The sequence below is a fragment of the Theropithecus gelada genome, chromosome 14 (assembly GCF_003255815.1).
Source record: "Theropithecus gelada isolate Dixy chromosome 14, Tgel_1.0, whole genome shotgun sequence".
Taxonomy (NCBI): domain Eukaryota; kingdom Metazoa; phylum Chordata; class Mammalia; order Primates; family Cercopithecidae; genus Theropithecus; species Theropithecus gelada.
Genome location: NC_037682.1, coordinates 55,435,493 through 55,455,051, shown reverse-complemented (window position 1 = coordinate 55,455,051; position 19,559 = coordinate 55,435,493). Strand labels below are relative to the sequence as shown.

The 19,559-nt window shown below is 36.5% G+C and overlaps 1 protein-coding gene across 1 annotated transcript in view; it reads right to left on the bottom strand.

Moving 5' to 3' along the window:
* The window catches only part of SBF2 (SET binding factor 2), a 523,750-nt gene that overhangs the window by 320,079 nt on the left and 184,112 nt on the right, over positions 1-19,559 (bottom strand). The gene's annotated exons all lie outside the window — the stretch shown is intronic.

Sequence of the window (19,559 nt, the reverse complement as noted above, 5' to 3'; positions counted from 1 at the left end):
GCTCAATGAACTCCAGAAAATACATTGCAAGAAGAAACTCACCATGACATAGTCATCAGAATGCCTATGGTTAACATTAAGAGGGGGAAAAAAATCCGAAAATCAGCAAGAGTAAAGCATCTAGTGACCTATCAAGGAAACCCCAACAGACTAACAGCAGACTTCTCAGCAGAAACCTCACAAGCCAGAAAGATTGAGATTCTATTTTCAAAGTGCTTAAAGAAAAAAAAAATGTGGGCCGGGCGCAGTGGCTCACGCCTGTTATCCCTGCATTTTGGGAGTCTGAGGCGGGTGGATCACCTGAGGTTAGGAGTTTGAGACCAGCCTGGCCAACATGGTAAAATCCCGCCTCTACTAAAAATACAAAAATTAGCCGGGCCTGGTGGTGTGTGCCTGTAGTCTCAGCTACTTGGAGGCTGAGGCAAGAGAATTGCTTGAACCCGGGAGGCGGAGGTTGCACTGAGCTGAGATCGCACCACTGCACTCCAGCCTGGACAATAAGGGTGAAACTCCATCTCAAAAAAAAAAATAAAAAGTCAACCCCAAATTTTATATCCTGCTAGAGTAAGTAAGAGAGTAATAAAGTCTTTCCCAGACAAGGAAATGCTGATGGAATTCATCACCACTAGACCAGTCCTATTAAAAAAACCCAATGACGTTTTTAACATGGAAACAAAAGGTTGACACTCTCCATTCTAACAACATACAAAAGTATAAAACTCACAGGTCTTATAAAACAATTATACATATGAGAAAGACAAATAAATCATATGGCCATGTGACAAAACCCTACTAAACCTAAAAAGACAGGTAAAAAAAAAAAAAAAAAAAAGAATCCCAAAGGCAAGTAGACAATAATTAACATTATGATAGAAACAAAAACCTTAGATATCAGTATTACTCTTTAACATAAATTGATTAAATGCTGCACTTAAAAGATACAGATTCATGGAATGAATTTAAAAACAGATCCAACTATATTCTGTTTATGAGAAATGTGTCTTACTCATAAAGACATGTATAGACTGAAAGTAAAGGGGTAAAAAAACATATTCCATGCAAACGAAAACCAAAAGCAAGCAGAAATAGCTTTACTTATATCAGATAATACAGACTTTACATCGACAACAGTAAAAAAAAAAAAAAAAAAAAAAAGTCTATGTAATAATAAAGCAATCAATTCACCAAGAAAATATAACAATCCTAAATACATATGGATCCAACAGTGCAGCACCCAGATTCATAAAACAAGTATTACTAAACTTAAGAGAAAAATATAGATAGCAATACAATACTAGCGGGGGATGTCAGCATCCCACTGACAGCACTACATAGAGTATCATGACAGAAAATTAAAGTGGACTTTAGACCAAATGGACCTAACAGACATTTATAGAACATTCTATATAAGGAATATATCAACAGATGGAACATTCTTCAAGACAGTACATATGTTAGGTCACAAAAGAAGTCTCAATAAATTTTTTTAAAAATATCAAAATCATACTAAGTATCTTCTTGGAACACAGTGGAATAAAACTAGAAATCAATTCCAAGAGGAACTTTCAAAACCATACAAACACATGGAAATTAAAGAATATGCTCCTGAATGATCTATGGGTCGACAATGAAATTAAGGCAGAAATTTACAACAAAAATGGAAAAGAATGAAAATGGAGACACAACATACCAAAAACCTCTGGGATATAGCAAAAGCAGTGCTAAGAGGGAAATTTATAACATTAAATACCTCCATTTAAATAAATGGTCAGGAGCGGTAGCTCACACCTGTAATCCCAGCACTTTGGGAGGCTGAGGCGGATCGATCATCTGAGGTCAGGAGATTGAGACCATCCTGGCTAACATGGTGAACCCTCATCTCTACTAAAATTACAAAAAATTAGCCAGGCATGGTGGCATGTGCCTATAGTCCCAGCTACTTGGGAGGCTGAGGCAGGAAAATTGCTTGAACCTGGAAGGCAGAGGTTATAGTGAGCCGAGATGATGCCACTGCACTCCAGCCTGGGTGACAGAGCGAGACTTCAGCTCAAAAAAAAAAAAAAAAAAAAGGAAAAAAAAAGAAATATTGCAAATTAGCAACCTAACATTGTATCTCAAGGAACTAGAAACCAAGAACAAACCAAACTCAAAGCCAAAAGAAATAACAAAGAATCAAGCAAATAGAAAGAAATTGAGACCAAAAAATACATCACAAAGGATCAACCAAAAATAAAAAAGTTGATACTTATAAAATATAAACAAAATTGATAGAACACTTGATTAACCAAGAAAAAAAAAAAAGAAGATTCAAATAAACACAATCAGAAAGGAAAAGGAGACATTGCAACTGATACCACAGAAATACAAAAGAGCATCAGAGACTATGATGAGCAACCTTCATTCACAAACTAGAAAACCAAGAGGAAATGTATAAGTTCCTGGAAACACACAACCTCCCAAGACTGAACCAGAAAGAAATAGAAATTATGAATAGACTAATAATTAGTGAGATTGAACTAGTAATAAAAATTCATCCATCAACAAAAAAGTCCAGGACCAGAGGATTCACAGCCAAATTCTACCAGATGTACAAAGAATAGCTGGTACCAGTCCTACTAAAACTGTTCCAAAAAATTAGTGTGGAGGGAAACTTCCCTAACTCATTCTCTGATGCCAGTATTACCCTGATATCAAAGCACAGCAAATACACAACAATGATGACAAAAAAAGAAAACTACATATCAATATTCCTGTTGAACATAGACCCAAAAATCCTTGACAGAATACTTAAAAACTGAATTCAACAGCATGTCAAAAGGATAATGCACCATGATCAAGTAGGTTTTATTCCCAGGATGCAAGAATGGCTCAACATATGCAAATCAATAAATGTGATTCACCAGATAAACATAATAAAAAACAAAAACCATATGATCATCTCAACATATACAAAAAATCATTTGATAAAATTCAGCATTCCTTTATAATAAAAACCTTCAACAAAATAGGTACAGAAGGAACATATCTCAATATAATAAAAGCCACATAAAACAAACCCACAGTCAACATCACTAGTGAAGGGGGAAAAAGATGAAAATATTTCCCCTAAGAGCTGGGACAAGATAAGGATATCCATTATCACCACTCTTATTCAACATAGTACTGGAAGTCCTAGCCAGAGCAACTAGGCAAGAGAAAGAAATAAAAGATGTCCAAATTGGAAAAGAAGAATTCAAATGATCTCTGCTGACAATATGATCTTATACCTACAAAACCCTAAGACTCTTCCAAAAGACTCCTGTATTTGATAAATGAATTCATTAAAGTTTCAGCATACAAATCAACATACAAAAATCAGTACCATTTCTATACACCAATAACTACCAAGGTGAGAACCAAATCAAGAAGTCAATCCCATTTACAACAGCTACCAAAACCAAAACAACAACACAACCCTAGGAATACAGTTAATCAAGGAGGTGAAAGATCTCTACAAGGACAACTATAAGATACTGATGAAAAAAACTGAATACGACACAAACAAATGTAAAAACATCCCACACCATGAATTGGAAGAATCAATATCATTAAAACAATGATGCTGACAAAAGCAGTCTACAGATTCAATGCAATCCCTACCCAAATAGGAACATCATTTTTTCACAGAATTAGAAAAAATAATCCTAAAATTCATATGGAATCAAGGGAGGGCTGAAATAGCCAAAGAAATCCTGAGCGAAAAGAACAAAGCTGGAGGCCCCACAGTACCTGGCTTCAAATTACTCAAGGCTATAATAACCAAAACAGCATGGTACTAATATAAACATAGACAAACAGATCAATGGAACATAACAGAGAACTAAATAAAGCCACATGCCTATGGACAATTGATTTCTGACAAAGTCAACAAAAACATACAATGGGGAAAGGACACCTTATTCAATAAATGGTGCTAGGAAAATTGGAGTGCTATATGGAGAAGAATAAAATTGAACCCATATCTCTCACCATATACAAAAATTAATTCAAGATGGATTAAAGACTTAAATATGAAACCTGAAACTATAAAAAGTACCAGAAGAAAACCTAGGAAAAACTCTTCTGGACATTGACCTAAGCAAAGAATTCATGAATAAAACCTCAAAAGCAAACGCAATAAAAGTAAAAATGGCTGGCCATGGTGGCTTACACCTGGAATCCCAGCATCTCTGAAGTCAATAGAGTAGGACTGCTTGAGGCCACAAGTTTAAGACTAGCCCAGGCAACATCGTGAGACCACATCTCTATAAAACATACAGAGACAAATAAACAAATGTGAATTAAACTAAAAAGCTTATGCACAGCAAAAGAAATAATCAACAGAGTGAACAAACAATCTGCAAAATGGCAGAAAATATTTGCAAAGTATCTATCCAGCAAGGGACTAATACTCAGAATCTATGAGGAATTCAAACTAAGAACAAGACGAAACAAAAAATTAACCCCATTAAAAAGTGTGGAAAGATGTTTGCCTATGTAACAAACCTGCACATCTTGCACATGTACCCTGGAACTTTTGGGGAAAAAAAAAAAAAAAACATGTGTGCAAAAGACAAGAACAGACACTATTCAGAGGAAGACATACAAATGACCAACAAGCATGGGAAAAAATGCTGAAAATCAGTAATAATCAGAGAAATACAAGTTAAAACCACAATGAGGCATCATCTTACACCAGACAGAATGACTATTATTAAAAAGTCAAAAAATAACAGATGTTAGTGAGGATGCAAAGAAAAGAGAATGCATATACATTGTTGGTGGGAATGTAAATTAGCACAACCTCTGTGGAAAGCAGTATGAAGACATCTCAAACTAAAAAGTATACCATTATATCCAGCAATTCCACTAGTGGGTATCTACTGAAAGGAAAATAAGTTATGACATCAAAAAGATGCCTACACTTGTGTATTTTTATTGTAGCACTATTCACAATCGCAAAGATGAAACCAAACTAAGTGTCCACGAATGGATGACTGGATAAAGAAAATGTGGTAGGTATATACAATAGAATACTATTCAGCCATAAAAAAGAATATAATCATGTATTTTACAGCAATATGGATGGAACTGGAGGCTGTTATCTTAAGTTAAATAACTCAGAGTCAAATGCCACATGTTCTCACTTACAAATGGGTGCTAAAAATGAGTTCACATGGATGAGAGAGTGGAATTATATATATAAGGGAGACTCAGGTGAGGAGCTATGGTGGGGGTAGCATGGTAAAAAATTGGTTAATGGGTGCAATATATATTAGTTGGGTGATGGATACCCTAAAAACCCTGACATGACTTCATAATCTATGCATATAATAAAATCGCATATGCATTCCACAAATTAGTACAAAACAAAACAGAAAAGACTAGGATGTTGAGGTAGAGACAAATCTATGGGAAATTCACAGATTAAGAAACAATTTGAAAATACCGTCTTTTCATGCTGACTTCAAACATCCAGTTTCTTGATTCATTTTTCTTTTGTTCTCAAAACCTTTTAGCAATTATTGTTTCTTCACTGTTTCTTTTAATCCCTTTCTCTCAAACTCATATTAGAGTCTTTCAATCTACCTTATATGTCTTTTAGTTGTGGTAAATTAAATTGCTTTTTTCTGACCCTATACTGAGTTTCTGGTAAATGTATCAGGACTACCTGAATTCTCTCTTTAACTCTATCTAGAGAAGCTTTTATTTAATGTACTGATTTATGTTTACTTCAACGACTGTATTTTTCATTTTCAAGTTTCTAACTGGATTCTCTTCATGCATACATTTCTGTCCTGCTTTTGTTTTTATCATTTTCTGTTCATTTTTATTTGAACATTTGGTATGCACATATTTTTAAGGTTGTTATTTATTTCTGTAAAATTAATTTCATATTAAGCAAATTCAGGTTCTGACTTTTCTTCTTCTGGCTGTAATTTTTAGCAGCAGATTTCTCCATATGATTTTGAATACTGTTTTACTGGCTCATTTTGAGTGGAAGATGTTTTTGTGCGGTTGTTTTCTCTCACTTCCTTCTCCCTGCTCATACCTGTCTGTCCTTATCTTTCATCTTGACCCTCCTGTCCCCTGCCAAAAATAATTCTTCTTCTATCACCAGTTATATTGTACATATGGAAGACTCTTTCATAGACACATTTGATACTTTGGTTCCGTTTCTAATAGATTAATAGGTATGTCAGCTGTCCTTCCCCCCAACCCCCCAAGTATACTCAGGCAAGCAGTTTGTTAAAAAATGTAAATGGAGGTTGGCACACATGTGCATGTGTGCATGCATGTGTGTGTGTGTTCTAACCTGCCTTCTTAGAGACAAGTGCTGGTGTGTTACTAAACTGTCATTTCTGTTTAAGTTCTATCATCAACAGGCTACTTCCTTTTTCTACTTTATACAATTTCTGTTTAATTATTGGCAATTGAGGTGTTTATCTTGCTTTTGAACTTGGCTCTGTCTTTTATCTTTTCGTATGTTTTATATGTCCTGGCCATATTTTTTGTGTGCAATCAGTGACTGATGGTTCACTATCATGCCATCCTGATTTGAAGACAGGTTCCTAAGTTAGTAGATTTTTGAATATACCTGACATAACTCTTACCGATTTAACTGGACAAGGAAAGGCAAGGAAAAGTTAGGATGATAAATGTAATGTAATTCACTTGCTGGTCCTCTGCAGTAGATAATATATAATTGGTTTCCTTATTGATAATGTGCAATTGCTTGGCTTCATTCTGAATTCTGTAAGTTCTCCACGAATTCCTGCCCCCAAGTTTTCTAAGCACTATGGTACAATCAGAGGAGAATAATTAAACCAGAAGTCTAAAGTCCTGGAGCCTAGGTGAGTGAATTTGGGCACTTTTGTATTTCAATTTCCTCCTTTATAAAACAGGTATAATAATGTCTATGTTCACCTTAGCATGGAGTTGTTGAGGATACTGCAGGGAAAAAAGTGAAATTCAACAAAGTTTTACTTAGCTTCTGTTTGGACAGAGATATATTGCTAGGTCTAGGGAAATAAAAATTGAAGCACAGCCCTTTGGCTATTTATAATACTGTGGTCCAGATTGCCTGTTTTATTATCAGTTGTAACAAAGCAATGTGGACTGCGGTAAACACTAAATTAGGTATAAACAATGAATTAAGACCACCCTCCAAAAGGTGCAATTAACACTTGAGGAAGTGAGTAAAAACTTCACTTAGTAACCCATCTTTGATCTAAAGTCCTTTGAAAATGCCAAGTGCTATGTAAATGTAAGATGTGTTATTATTTTATTTTATTTTATTTTATATACCAAAGTTTTCTCATGAGTGAATCTAATTGGAGACCACTTAGCCATTTTGTCTTTTTTGTTGTTTGGTGTGTAGGTCAGACCTTGCACTTAAATCTTCCTTCTTCTGGGTCCTGGTGCTTGTCAGTCAATCATTCTCTCATCTGTGATGGCTAATTTTGATGTGTATTTTCAAGGGAAAAGTTTGTCACTGTACGTTTTACTTTTGATAATATAATTATTGAAAATCTTCTCCTCCAGGCTGCTTTTCAATCTGAAGTTCCAAGGAAACACCCATTTTGCTATTATCCAGATACAATTTAGACTGAGCCGTTGCAGTAGAACATTGTGTTCCATTTGCCGTAATTTTTTTTCAAGAGACAAAGATAAACAGCTTAAACAGATAACCATCTCTGGTTGCTGATTCTAACAATAACATTTAGCAGCCAGTGAATATTCTGCAAGTGCTTTTCTCAGAAAGGTTGCATTAAGTAAACAAGCAGTAAATATTCCGAATGACTGCGATAACAGAAGTTAAATTTAGTTAGCTAACTGCCCATATCTGCCTAAAACGTTGTTTTTCCGTTACGGTAAATAATACTCATCTTGTTTAGACAGGTTTTTATCAAAAACAGTGTTAGTATTTCATACCAAACATATTTTTATGAAGCTCATGAAGCTCATGAGGGCTAAAACTAACAAATTTTGAACTGCTTCAGTCATATTTCATTAGTTTTCTTTAGATGTATATTTTGATTTATTTCCAAGTCACAAGTTATACCGTATCCTGTGATTTGAAGAACAATAATGACTGTGGAGTATTTCAATCAGTTGGCATTTTCAGTAAAATCTGGGTTGTTCCTGCCATTGAAATCTCAGCCATGATTTGAACTGGTATTTTGGAATTTATTTTCATTTGATTCCTGGCAGGCAAAGAATGATTTTGTTGCAGGTGTTTTTTGAGATTTATGTACTTAATATGTGGTAGGTTCTCTGTCAGATATCACTGTAATCTGAAGTGTCAACGTGTCATTTCCTTTGCAAGCTTTAAAATTACTTTTTTTTATTTTTGAGACGAGTTCTCACTCTGTTGCCTAGGCCGGAGTGCAGTGGCATGATCTTGACTCACTGCAGCCTTGACTTCCTGGGTGTAGGTGATCCTCCCACCTCAGCCTCCTGAGTAGCTGGGACTACAAGCGCACACCACCATGGCTGGCTAATTTTTTGTATTTGTAGTAAAAGACGAGGTTTTGACATGTTGCCCAGGCTGGTCTCAAACTTCTGGACTCAAGCAATTCACCCACCTAAGCCTCCCAAAGTGCTGGGATTACAGTCGTGTGCTACCATGCCCAGCCCTTTGCAAACTTCATAGCATGAGTAGTCTAAGAGATGTAGCCATTCCACAGAAAAGACAGTTACTATACACTACATCCACAGTGTCTTCATCTGTTTATCATTGCTATAAAGGAACACCTGAGGGTAGACAACTTATAAAGAAAAGAAGTTTATTTAGCTCACGGTTCTGCAGGCTGGACTCTTCAAGATTAGCCACCTGGTGAGAGCCTCAGGCTGCTTCTACTCAAGGTAGGGGAAGGGAAGCCAACATGTGCAGAGACTACATGATGAGAGAGAGAGCAAAAAACCGAAGGGGAGGTGCCTGGCTCTTTGTAACAACCAGCTTTCGCTGGAACTTATAGTGTGAGAACTCACTCACCTCTTCATCCCCCTGCAGACAGGCATTAATCTATTTTTGAGGGAGTGTACCCCCATGATCCAAACACTTTCCATTAGGGCCTCACCTTCAACATTGGGATCAAATTTCAGCACGAGGCTTGGGTGGGACAAAGAGCCAAACTATGGTAATCAGAATAATGAGAAACACCAAAAAGCAAACTTCCACAGGGCAAGGATTTTATCTTTCTCATTGTATTCTCAGATCCTAAAACAGGCCTTTCCATATAGTGGTTATTCCATAAACTAAGTGAAATAATTATCATCAGCCCCAGGATCATCATCAGTATTCCCACTGCTTATGTAAATACTGACACATAGAATCTGGGTCCTGCCCTCCTCCAAAAGATGGTCTTTAAAAAATGTATAAATTTAGTGGGTACAAGTGCAGTTTTGATACATGGATATACTGCATAGTGGTGAAGTCTGTACTTTTAATGTAACACACATCACCCAAGTAGTGTACATTGAACCCATTAAGTAACTTCTCATCCTTTAAACCCCTCCCACCTTTCAAGTCTCCAACGTCTATGAGTCCACACTGTATGTCCGTATATATACCTTGAGGTACAGTAAAAATATGGCATTAGTCTTATGAAATTACCATCATGTACGCAGCCTGTCATTGACTGGAATGTCATTATGCAGAGCACGACTGTACTTCTTTGGCCTAAACAACCTACATGCCAATAAAAGTTTCACTGTTTCTTGATTCTGTGTCTTTCAAAATGTTTCTTCTTGAATGCCTCCCTCATTTTCCAACTATTCATCAAAATAGTATAAATCGTTCAAGTGTTGGCTCAATCTCACTTTCTCTATTCCCTGATTTACCTTAATTAAAACAACTTTGTTACATTCATGGATACCCAGAGTACTTTAATACCTCTTGTAAACAAATATTACATGTATACAGGGCAGTTACATACCAAAAAAGCTTGGAAATGAAAGAAATAAAGCTGTTCTCCAAGATAAAATTTTAAACATTAACATATATTTCAATAAAGTGTCATCTTTTCAAAAATTTCTGGTCCACAAGCCAGACCAACACAAAACTAATGGCATTTACTTAAAAATATATTCTCAGGAGAATTATATTAAGTAGAAAGGAGGTGGGGAGAAATGAGAAATATTCAAATACTTAACAATAAAAACTCAGTGAGTATACCAATAGTCACAGCAGTATTATTCACATTAGCCAAAAGGTGGAAACAACCAAAATGTCCATCAATAGATGAATGGATAAACAAAATGTGGCACAAGCACACAATGAAATTTATTTAGTCTTAAGATGGCCGGAAATTCTAATACATGCCACAACCTGGATGAGTCTGAAAGACATTACGCTAAGTGAAATAAGCCACACAGAGCGATACATATTGGGTGATTCCACTTATATAAGGTACTTAGAATGGTCAAATTCCTAGAGACAGAAAATAGAATGGTGATTACGAGAGGATGAATGATGGGGGAAATGGGGTTATTATTTAATGGGCACAGCATCTGTATGGGCTGATTAAAAAGTTCTGGGGATGGATAGCAGTGCTGGTTGCATAACAATGAGAATATACTTAATGTCACTGAACCATACACTTTAAAATGGTTAAAATTGCGTATTTTATGTTGTATATATTTTAACACAGTTATATATATAAACTTAGTGGAGGAAGAGTTGACAGGTCTCACCCAAACATTGACCCAGGTACAGACGACCCATGCCCACCTTACAGATATAACTTTACTGTGAAAAATAAGCAATAACCACATAAAACTATTAGAGGCTTGGGGGCACAGTAGATTATGCCTATAATCCCAGCACTTTGGGAGGCTGACGCGGGCGAATCACTTGAGGTCAGGAGTTTGAGACCAGCCTGGCCAACATGGTAAAACCTCGTCTCTACTAAAAATACAAAAATTAACTGGGTGTGGTGGCACACGCCTATAGTTCCAGCTACTTGGGAGGCTGAGTCAGGAGAGTCACTTGAATCTGGGAGGCAGAGGTTGCAGTGAGCCAAGATTGCACTACAGCACTCTAGCCTGGGAGTCAGCGCAAGACTCCATCTCAAAACAAAACAAAACAAAACAAAAAAAAACCTCTTAGAACCTAGTACAACTAAACAATCAAAAAAACAATTCCCCTCTTCCTAAGTTCCAAGTGTGAGGTCAGTATGCTAAATAAAATGCAATTCCTTTTTTCTTCAATTTCCAGCTCCAGGGGCTATGAACAAGGAGCTTCTACTATAAAACCTAACTTATAATGCAATTCTTACACACCAAAATCCAAGAAAATGGTATCTGAGAAATAATTATTGAAAACTCATCAGCACACCTTCTAGGGATTGATACAGCTACTAAGCATCACAGAATACCTACTATACTCAAGTTACTATGCTAACAAATTAAGTACAATGAAGTATAATACTATCCTTACTCTCTGGGAATACAATGCAGTTTGGGACTAGATAGGTAAGCATTAAAAACTATATACAATACAAAGCAACATATTCAAGGTTCAAAATGAGTGGCACAAACAAAGATTTTAAAGGAGCTAAGACAAGAAAGGAACCTCCAGACGTGATACAAACTTTCCTATAAACTTGCCTATAGAGTTGAAGAACTATCAATTCTCTACTTAGTTACTGTCCTTCTCCACAGAAGTCTTCCCTAATTATTCTAGCCTCTATATGTCATTTGCTGTACTCTACACTGTAATCTGTATTCAATTTTCTTTTTTTTTTTTTTTTTTTTTTTTGAGACGGAGTCCCGCTGTGTCTCCCAGGCTGGAGTGCAGTGGCGTGATCTCAGCTCACTGCAAGCTCCGCCTCCCGGGTTCCCGCCATTCTCCTGCCTCAGCCTCCCAAGTAGCTGAGACTACAGGCGCCCGCCACCACGCCCGGCTAGTTTTTTGTATTTTTTTTAGTAGAGACGGGGTTTCACCATGTTAGCCAGGATAGTCTCGATCTCCTGACCTCGTGATCCACCCGCCTCGGCCTCCCAAAGTGCTGGGATTACAGGCTTGAGCCACCGCGCCCGGCCTTCAATTTTCTTATAAGCCATCTTGTCACCATAACAACTGAGCTAAAATAAAGTACATTATTAAGTATAATTCTGTACATAAAGAAAGTGCTCCATAAAGACCCAATGAACTGAAAGGAATGCTTCCGTTATAAGCACTCAGGAATGCTGCCTGTGTACATAATAAAGCAAACAATTACTAGCTAATGTTTGTTATACAGATAATTCTGGGGGTGGGAAGGCTGCATAGAGGAGGAACTATATCTCATCATTTATCCCACTCCAAAAAGTTTTAGCATTATGGATATGGCAGTCATTCAACAACTACTTGCTGCCTTTATTTTGGGACAACCCAGTACATACTTTTGTGGTCTCCTGCACAAGGAGATAAAGAAAGCATGAAATGATCTAAAACCAAGACAGTTGTTGGTTATGATGAGACATTAGTTCTTGGTAGATTCCTAGGGAGTTTTTGGGTTTTGCTTCCCTGATTTCTGTTACTTGGAAGAGGTCCAGAAGATATCAGTACAATTTGGATTAGTCAAGTAAAAATTTAGTTGAATTTATTTACACTGTAAAATGTAATAACTGTAATCTGATTTTTAAGAAATTTAAAATAATTAAACATTTCAAGACTACCAAAGATAATCAAATTCCCCATACAGAGGAAAAATAATGCAAAATATGATATGAAGACAATATTTAGAGAAAATAACTCTTCCAATCATTTATAAAAGTAGAGCAAAAGCAAAGTAAGTAATTTGGAGAAACAGAAATTAAAACAAGTCCCAAGGGAACAGTAAGGGTGTAGGGCCCTAGAAAGATCCATCATTTGGCAATCAAAATGATTGCTAATACCCTAATTTTTTTCTTGGAGATAACATATACATGATTTTAATTTTTCCTAGAAAATGTAATTTTTATTCCTATATTTAGTTTTAAACATTTAAAACATTTTACTCTAAAAAGAAGGACTCTGTAAATACAAGGCCGAAGTTGTAATTTTTGCAGCTTATGTATGGCTGTAATTAGCTGAAGAACGAAATCACAAGTGAAAAACTTTGACTTGTCTAAGACAGAATCTGATTTTCCCATACTGTTATCAGAAAGGAGTGTATCATTAATCATTTGTGCTACCATGCAATCATACAGCTCCACTGAACTATTTATCACAGATCTGTTTTCTCTAATATTCTAGAACTAGAAATTAATTCTGGCAGATCTGAGTCAACTTGCTATCTGCACAGAAGCCGTAATTTCTATTGGTGATAGGAATGAAAGAGGGTATGATTTAGAGAAAAAGAACATCCACTAATGCTAAAATAAAGGGATGACACAGACACATGCATTTAAATTCAAGAGTTAACTAACGGAGCTTGACCAACACCCAAGTGAGACAGACAGAATATCATGAATGCAGTGTAGGCAATTTTACTTGATATTCCTCTCAGTAAGATTATACCCTGGAATGAGCATAAGATTCAAAACAAAAACGCATTATCCACAATGTACCTCAATTTAGGAATGCCTTTTGGAAAAAAAAAAAGATTCAAGTATTGAAGTCACCCAATTCCACATTTTCTTTTCTTTCTTTCTTTCTTTTTTTTTTTTTTTTTTGAGACAGGGTCTTGCTCTGTTACCCAGGCTAGAGGGCAGTGGCATGATCCCTGATCACTGCAACTTCCTCCTCCTGGGTTCAAGCGATTCTCCTGCCTCAGCCTCCCAAGCAGCTGAGACTGCAGGTGCATGCCACCATGCCTAGCTAATTTTTGCATTTTCAGTAGAGACGGTTTTGCCATGTTGACCAGGTTGGTCTTGAACTCCTGGACTTAAGTGAGCCACCCGCCTTGGCCTCCCAAAGTGCTGGGATTATAGGTGTAAGCCACTGTGCCCAGCCTACAATTCATAATTTTTGATCAACATAAACTCCAAATATACTAACAGCTTCATCCAGTAGTCAGTTGGAAAAAAAACAAAATAAAACATTTCTTCCAATGTTGAAAGAATAAGCTGCTTTAGATATAAGATTTAACCTTATATTAACTCTGTAATTATACAGATAATTTATCATTTTCTTAAGACAACCTTGGAAATACAAGATTTTTTTCCTTATGTGTTAACTTTAGAACACAGTTATAACATATGATGTACACATATGTACTAAAAACTATGCATGATAGTTAACATACGCTAAATATCTATCTAGTTTTATTTCTTAAAGCAATAAATAATAGATATGTACCTTCTATTCTCCCACTAAATTGTGATTGTTTGTTTCAAAAATAATACCTTTTAAAGTATGTTCTCTTTTTCTAAATAGAGAAAGGTTATCCCAAAATACCTTTGTGTACAGTAAACACCAATTTTGGATATTTTGTAGTAGAGTGAAATCTTGAAAAACTGTGGGAAGAAAAGTAAATAATACCAATATTCTTGTCACATATAAATCACAAACTACATACAGTAGTTAAATAGACACAATAAAGTTTAGACAATCCCATTCAGTAATGGTAAGATGACATAAACATTAAAAAGCATTAAAAAGTACAAACAAGGATATTTGGTAAAGCATAAAATTTGGAAAGTACTTCTCAGAGTTTCCTAAAAGTTCCTATAAATATATTAACTTCTGGCTGGGCATGGTGGCTCACACCTGTAATTCCAGCACTTTGGCAGGCCAAGGCAGGCAGATCACCTAAGGTCAGGAGTTCGAGACCAGCCTGACCAACATGCTGAAACCCCGTTTCTACTAAAAATACAAAATTAGCCAGGCATGGTGGCACATGCCTATAATCCCAGCTACCTGGGAGGCTGAGGCAGGAGAATCGCTTGAACCCAGGAGGCGGAGGTTACAGTGAGCTGAGATGGTGCCGTTGCACTCTAGCCTGGGCAACAAGAGCGAAACTCCATCTCAAAAAAATATATGTGTATATATAAAAACTTTTTATTCAAAATAAGACCTGGAATTTCCCACTTTCATTTAGAATCACTTTCAATATATAGGCATTTATTTTTAACAATTAAACCCAACTGCCTATAAAGGTTGTGCATATGAGTCTGTGGGTATGTGACTATATACATTTAAAAAAATTTTTCCATACTACAAATACATACAGATTTTCTTTTTCTTTTTCTTTTTGAGATGGAATTTCACTCTTGTAGCCCAGGCTGGAGTGCAATGGCGTGATCTTGGCTCACTGCGACATCTGCCTCCCAGGTTCAAGTGATTCTCCTGCCTCAGCCTCCCAAGTAGCTAGGATTACAGGCGCCCGCCATGACACCTGGCTGATTTTGTGTTCTTTTAGTAGAGATGAGGTTTCATCATGTTGGCCAGGCTGGTCTTCAACTCCCGACCTCAGGTGATCCACCCGCCTCGGCCTCCCCAAAGTGCTGGGATTGTAAGCATGAACCACTGTGCCTGGCCCAAATACATACAGATTATATGTGTATTAATATCATATGATTTTTGGGTGGTGGTAATGGGAAGTGAGTATCATTGACAAGCCTTCTTAGACTCATGAACCATAACAAAAAAAATAAAAAGGAATCCTACACAATCGCATTTTTAAACAGCATAGCTTATGGCCAGCTGAGAAAAAAAAGAAAAAAGGAACCACCAAAGCCATTAAATACACACACACACACACACACACACACACACACACATACACAAGCATATTTCAAGAGACAGGGACTTGCTCTATCTCCTAGGCTGGAGGACAGTGATGCAATCAATCATAGCATACTGTAACCTCAAACTCCTACCTTGGCTTTCTGAGTAGCTGGGACTATACACGTATGTACCACCATGCCCAGCTAAATTTTTTTTTTTTTTTTTTGGTACAGACAAGGTCTTGCTATGCTGCCCAGGCTGATCTCAAGCTGCTGGCCTCAAGCAATCCTCACACCTCAGCCTCCCAAAATGCTGGGATTAGAGACATAAGCCACAGTGTCCTGCCTATATCTGGTTTTTAAGTAGTACAATGTCACCTTCAAGTTACTGTAAACATTTAAATGGTAAGAAAATACTATTAACAATGAAGTAATAGGATTTAGTCTGTATCAGCACTAAAATGACAACTCCTGATGTAAGTCTGGTGGGCTAAACATGTACAGAGAATGCAAGATATCACCTGCACACAAACTTAAGATACACAACATAGAAATAGTTTAATGGAAACAGATTTAAACCCACAATTTAGTACTTTCAACAGCCAACTATGACAGTATTATACATTTCTTCCCCAAACAAAAAGGAATATCACTGAACTCCACCAGTTTATGTTTTTAAAAAATCAACTGCTGCTAGATGTAATAATATGGCATAGAATAAGAAAATGAAAGCACATGGTATATTTGATGAGTCATGTGCCAAAGAAAATAGTCCATTTTTAAAAGGTTTAAAAGAAAGTTGCATGAGGGGCCGGGCGCGGTGGCTCAAGCCTGTAATCCCAGCACTTTGGGAGGCCGAGACGGGCGGATCACGAGGTCAGGAGATCGAGACCATCCTGGTTAATACGGTGAAACCCCGTCTCTACTAAAAAGTACAAAAAACTAGCCGGGCGAGGTGGCCGGCGCCTGTAGTCCCAGCTACTTGGGAGGCTGAGGCAGGAGAATGGCGTGAACCCGGGAGGCGGAGCTTGCAGTGAGCTGAGATCTGGCCACTGCACTCCAGCCTGGGCGACAGAGCGAGACTCCATCTCAAAAAATAAAAAAATAAAAAATAAAAAATAAAAAATAAAGAAAAAGAAAGTTGCATGAGGATAACAAAAGGATTCAAGTTTTTGTCTCAGAGAACAAACTAATGGCCACACATACTGATTTTAATCACATATTACCTGTTTCTAGACTTAAATAACCTTATATTACACAGCTGAGCAAAATGTCCCAAATAAAACAGCCATATAGAGTCTCAGAGCGGAGGAAAAAAAGAAGTATGCTAACATCAGAAGCACATATCTAAACAAATAAATGTTATTTTTATTTCAACCTGCCATTGCTTAGTTACTTTAACTAAGTGACTATTCAAAGGTAAACTGAATCAGGAGACATAACCAGTGAACTATTTCAAAAGTAAACTGAACCAGGAGCCATAAAATGCCCTAACATCTAATAAATACAAATGAACCATGCCACACTGACTCAACACAAAGGAGAGCTTCATAAACAAATCTCTTCATATTTTAAAAATATTTGGCTAAATAGATGCTAGAGGTTTTCTAAAACAAGATAATTGTATTTTTCTACATGTCAGTTAGTTTATCATCAAGTTTTAGGTATAGTTTACAAGCAGAGATTTAAAATCAAAACTACCTATACATTAATAAACAATACAGGTGAATCAAGATTTTACTTTGATTGATATGTAAGATTTGGTATATAACAAAATGAAATGTTTCCCTAGAAATACATCTTTTTAACAACTTAATTAGATTAGCCTTATATGTCAAAGTTCTGTTAAAAAAAAATGCAATGAAATGAGTAAAAGGTCTTACTTATCTCTATTACTTTATCAGGAATTAGTTATTTAAATCTAAATTCTTTGCTGTCTATTACACAAGGCACTAACAATATTGTTATCATAACAATACTTTAAAAAGCCTTATGAGACTTAGAATAAAGTAATTATGCAAGTACAAAATAACAGAACTGCTCAAGATCTGGAACAAAGTATTCACAAAATCTCATACAAGTCTCTTTAGGTCTTTTAAAAATATTACTTTTCTGTTAATGTCAAAAGGCACCTCAATAGTACATGTGTGACAATAATAATGCACTTTTTTATCACCTTGCAATGAGTCATTACTTTTTCTCATAAAACTTAAGGGAAAAAATTATTTTATAAAGTACAAAATAATTTGCTTTCCAAATTATAGTGTTAATGATTCATTTTTTTCTGACAGGCAGCAACAATAGAAATTAAGGAAACTGGACATGTATATAAAGGATGAATAAAGAAGAAATAAACCAACACATTTATAGTATTCAGTCACTATGACTCTCTCTAGAACCTACTATTCTGATTGCTATGGTCTAAAAGGCCCCTAAATTCATGTGTTAAAATTTTATCAACAATGTGATAGTGTTAAGAGGTGAGGCCTTTGGTAGATGATTAAGTCATGAAAATACAACCCTGATGATTGGAATTAGCAACCTTTAAAAAGGAGCTTGAGGAAATGAGTTCACCCCGTCTGTCACTTTCACCATTTGAGAACACAGCATTCTCTCCTCCAGAGGATGCAGCAACAAGGACTTTACAACAGAGAACAAGCCATCACCAGACAACAAACTCTCTGGAAAGCGTGGACTTGCAGCCTTGAGAACTGTGAAGAAATAAATATCTGTTCTTTATAAATTATTGTCTGTAGTATTTTGTTATAAAAGCACAAACAGGCTGACGCATTGACCCAATTTGGTTCTAGAGTAAACAGGTAAAAAAGAGGCAGTGAAACGGTATTACTTTCCAGGCAAGTGCCTCTTTATTCAGGCAGAGACCACGAAACACAATAAAACAAAACAATTTAAAATATTCCAAAACACATTTAAAAAAAAAAAAGTTGTTAGAAACAAAATTCTCAAAAATGTGGCATCGAGATGTAGAAATAGGAAATTTCAGCCATCATCCTCCTGCAGAAACAATTTTGTCAACCACTCACAGATGAGAGTAGCTTTGTGGGAGCCCAAAAGTCAGGCAGATATGGCCAGCACCCCATTAGAAAAAAAAACTTAAATAAATAGATGCATTGAAAAGTGTAAGAACAAGTTCACTTTAGCTATTTCTTCATCCCTCCCCTAAAGCAGCACAGCCCAGTGCCAACAGAGATCCAATCAGCCTTGGATCTGTCCCAGAAAGGAAAGTAAAAGCATAGTGAGTTCCTATCTTCTACAGCTCTAAGAGTCACTGCCTAAGAGGTCTACTTCTTTCTAACCCCACCCACAACACACAGAACACTCATGAGAGAAGCTAGAAACAGGAGAAAAGGGTTGGGACTCAAAACAACTATGGCACAGAACTCAACAAAACACCATGGTTTCTGCTAATTGCTTCCCACACTCCACCAAGAGGTATTCCCAAGAACATCTCACCTGTGGTCCCATCTGCCAACTAGGCTATATGTTCCCCTAACACACCATGTGCCCCTCTCTCCTGTACATGGCACCCTGCATGTACCCCTGCAGACAACACATACAAGCATCCACAGACTTGGTTTGATTCTAAACATTTCAAGACACTACCACAGGGAAAATTAAAGGAGGCTCTCAACAATGGGTATAGCTTTGCAGAATTGAGAGAAGGAACATAAACCTAAGATTTCTCCCCCAAAAAAGGGAAGAAGTAGAGTGGTTATATCCACAGAAAAGGTCTGAAAGACCTCCAGAATCCCTACCTCAGCTGACTGGTGAAGGTCTTTTCTCCTGAAGCCAGTCACTACAGAGCAAAGAAGATAACATCACTCTTTATTTTTTTTATTTTTTTTTTTTTTTTTTTTTTTTTTTTTTTTTTTTTCCCCGAA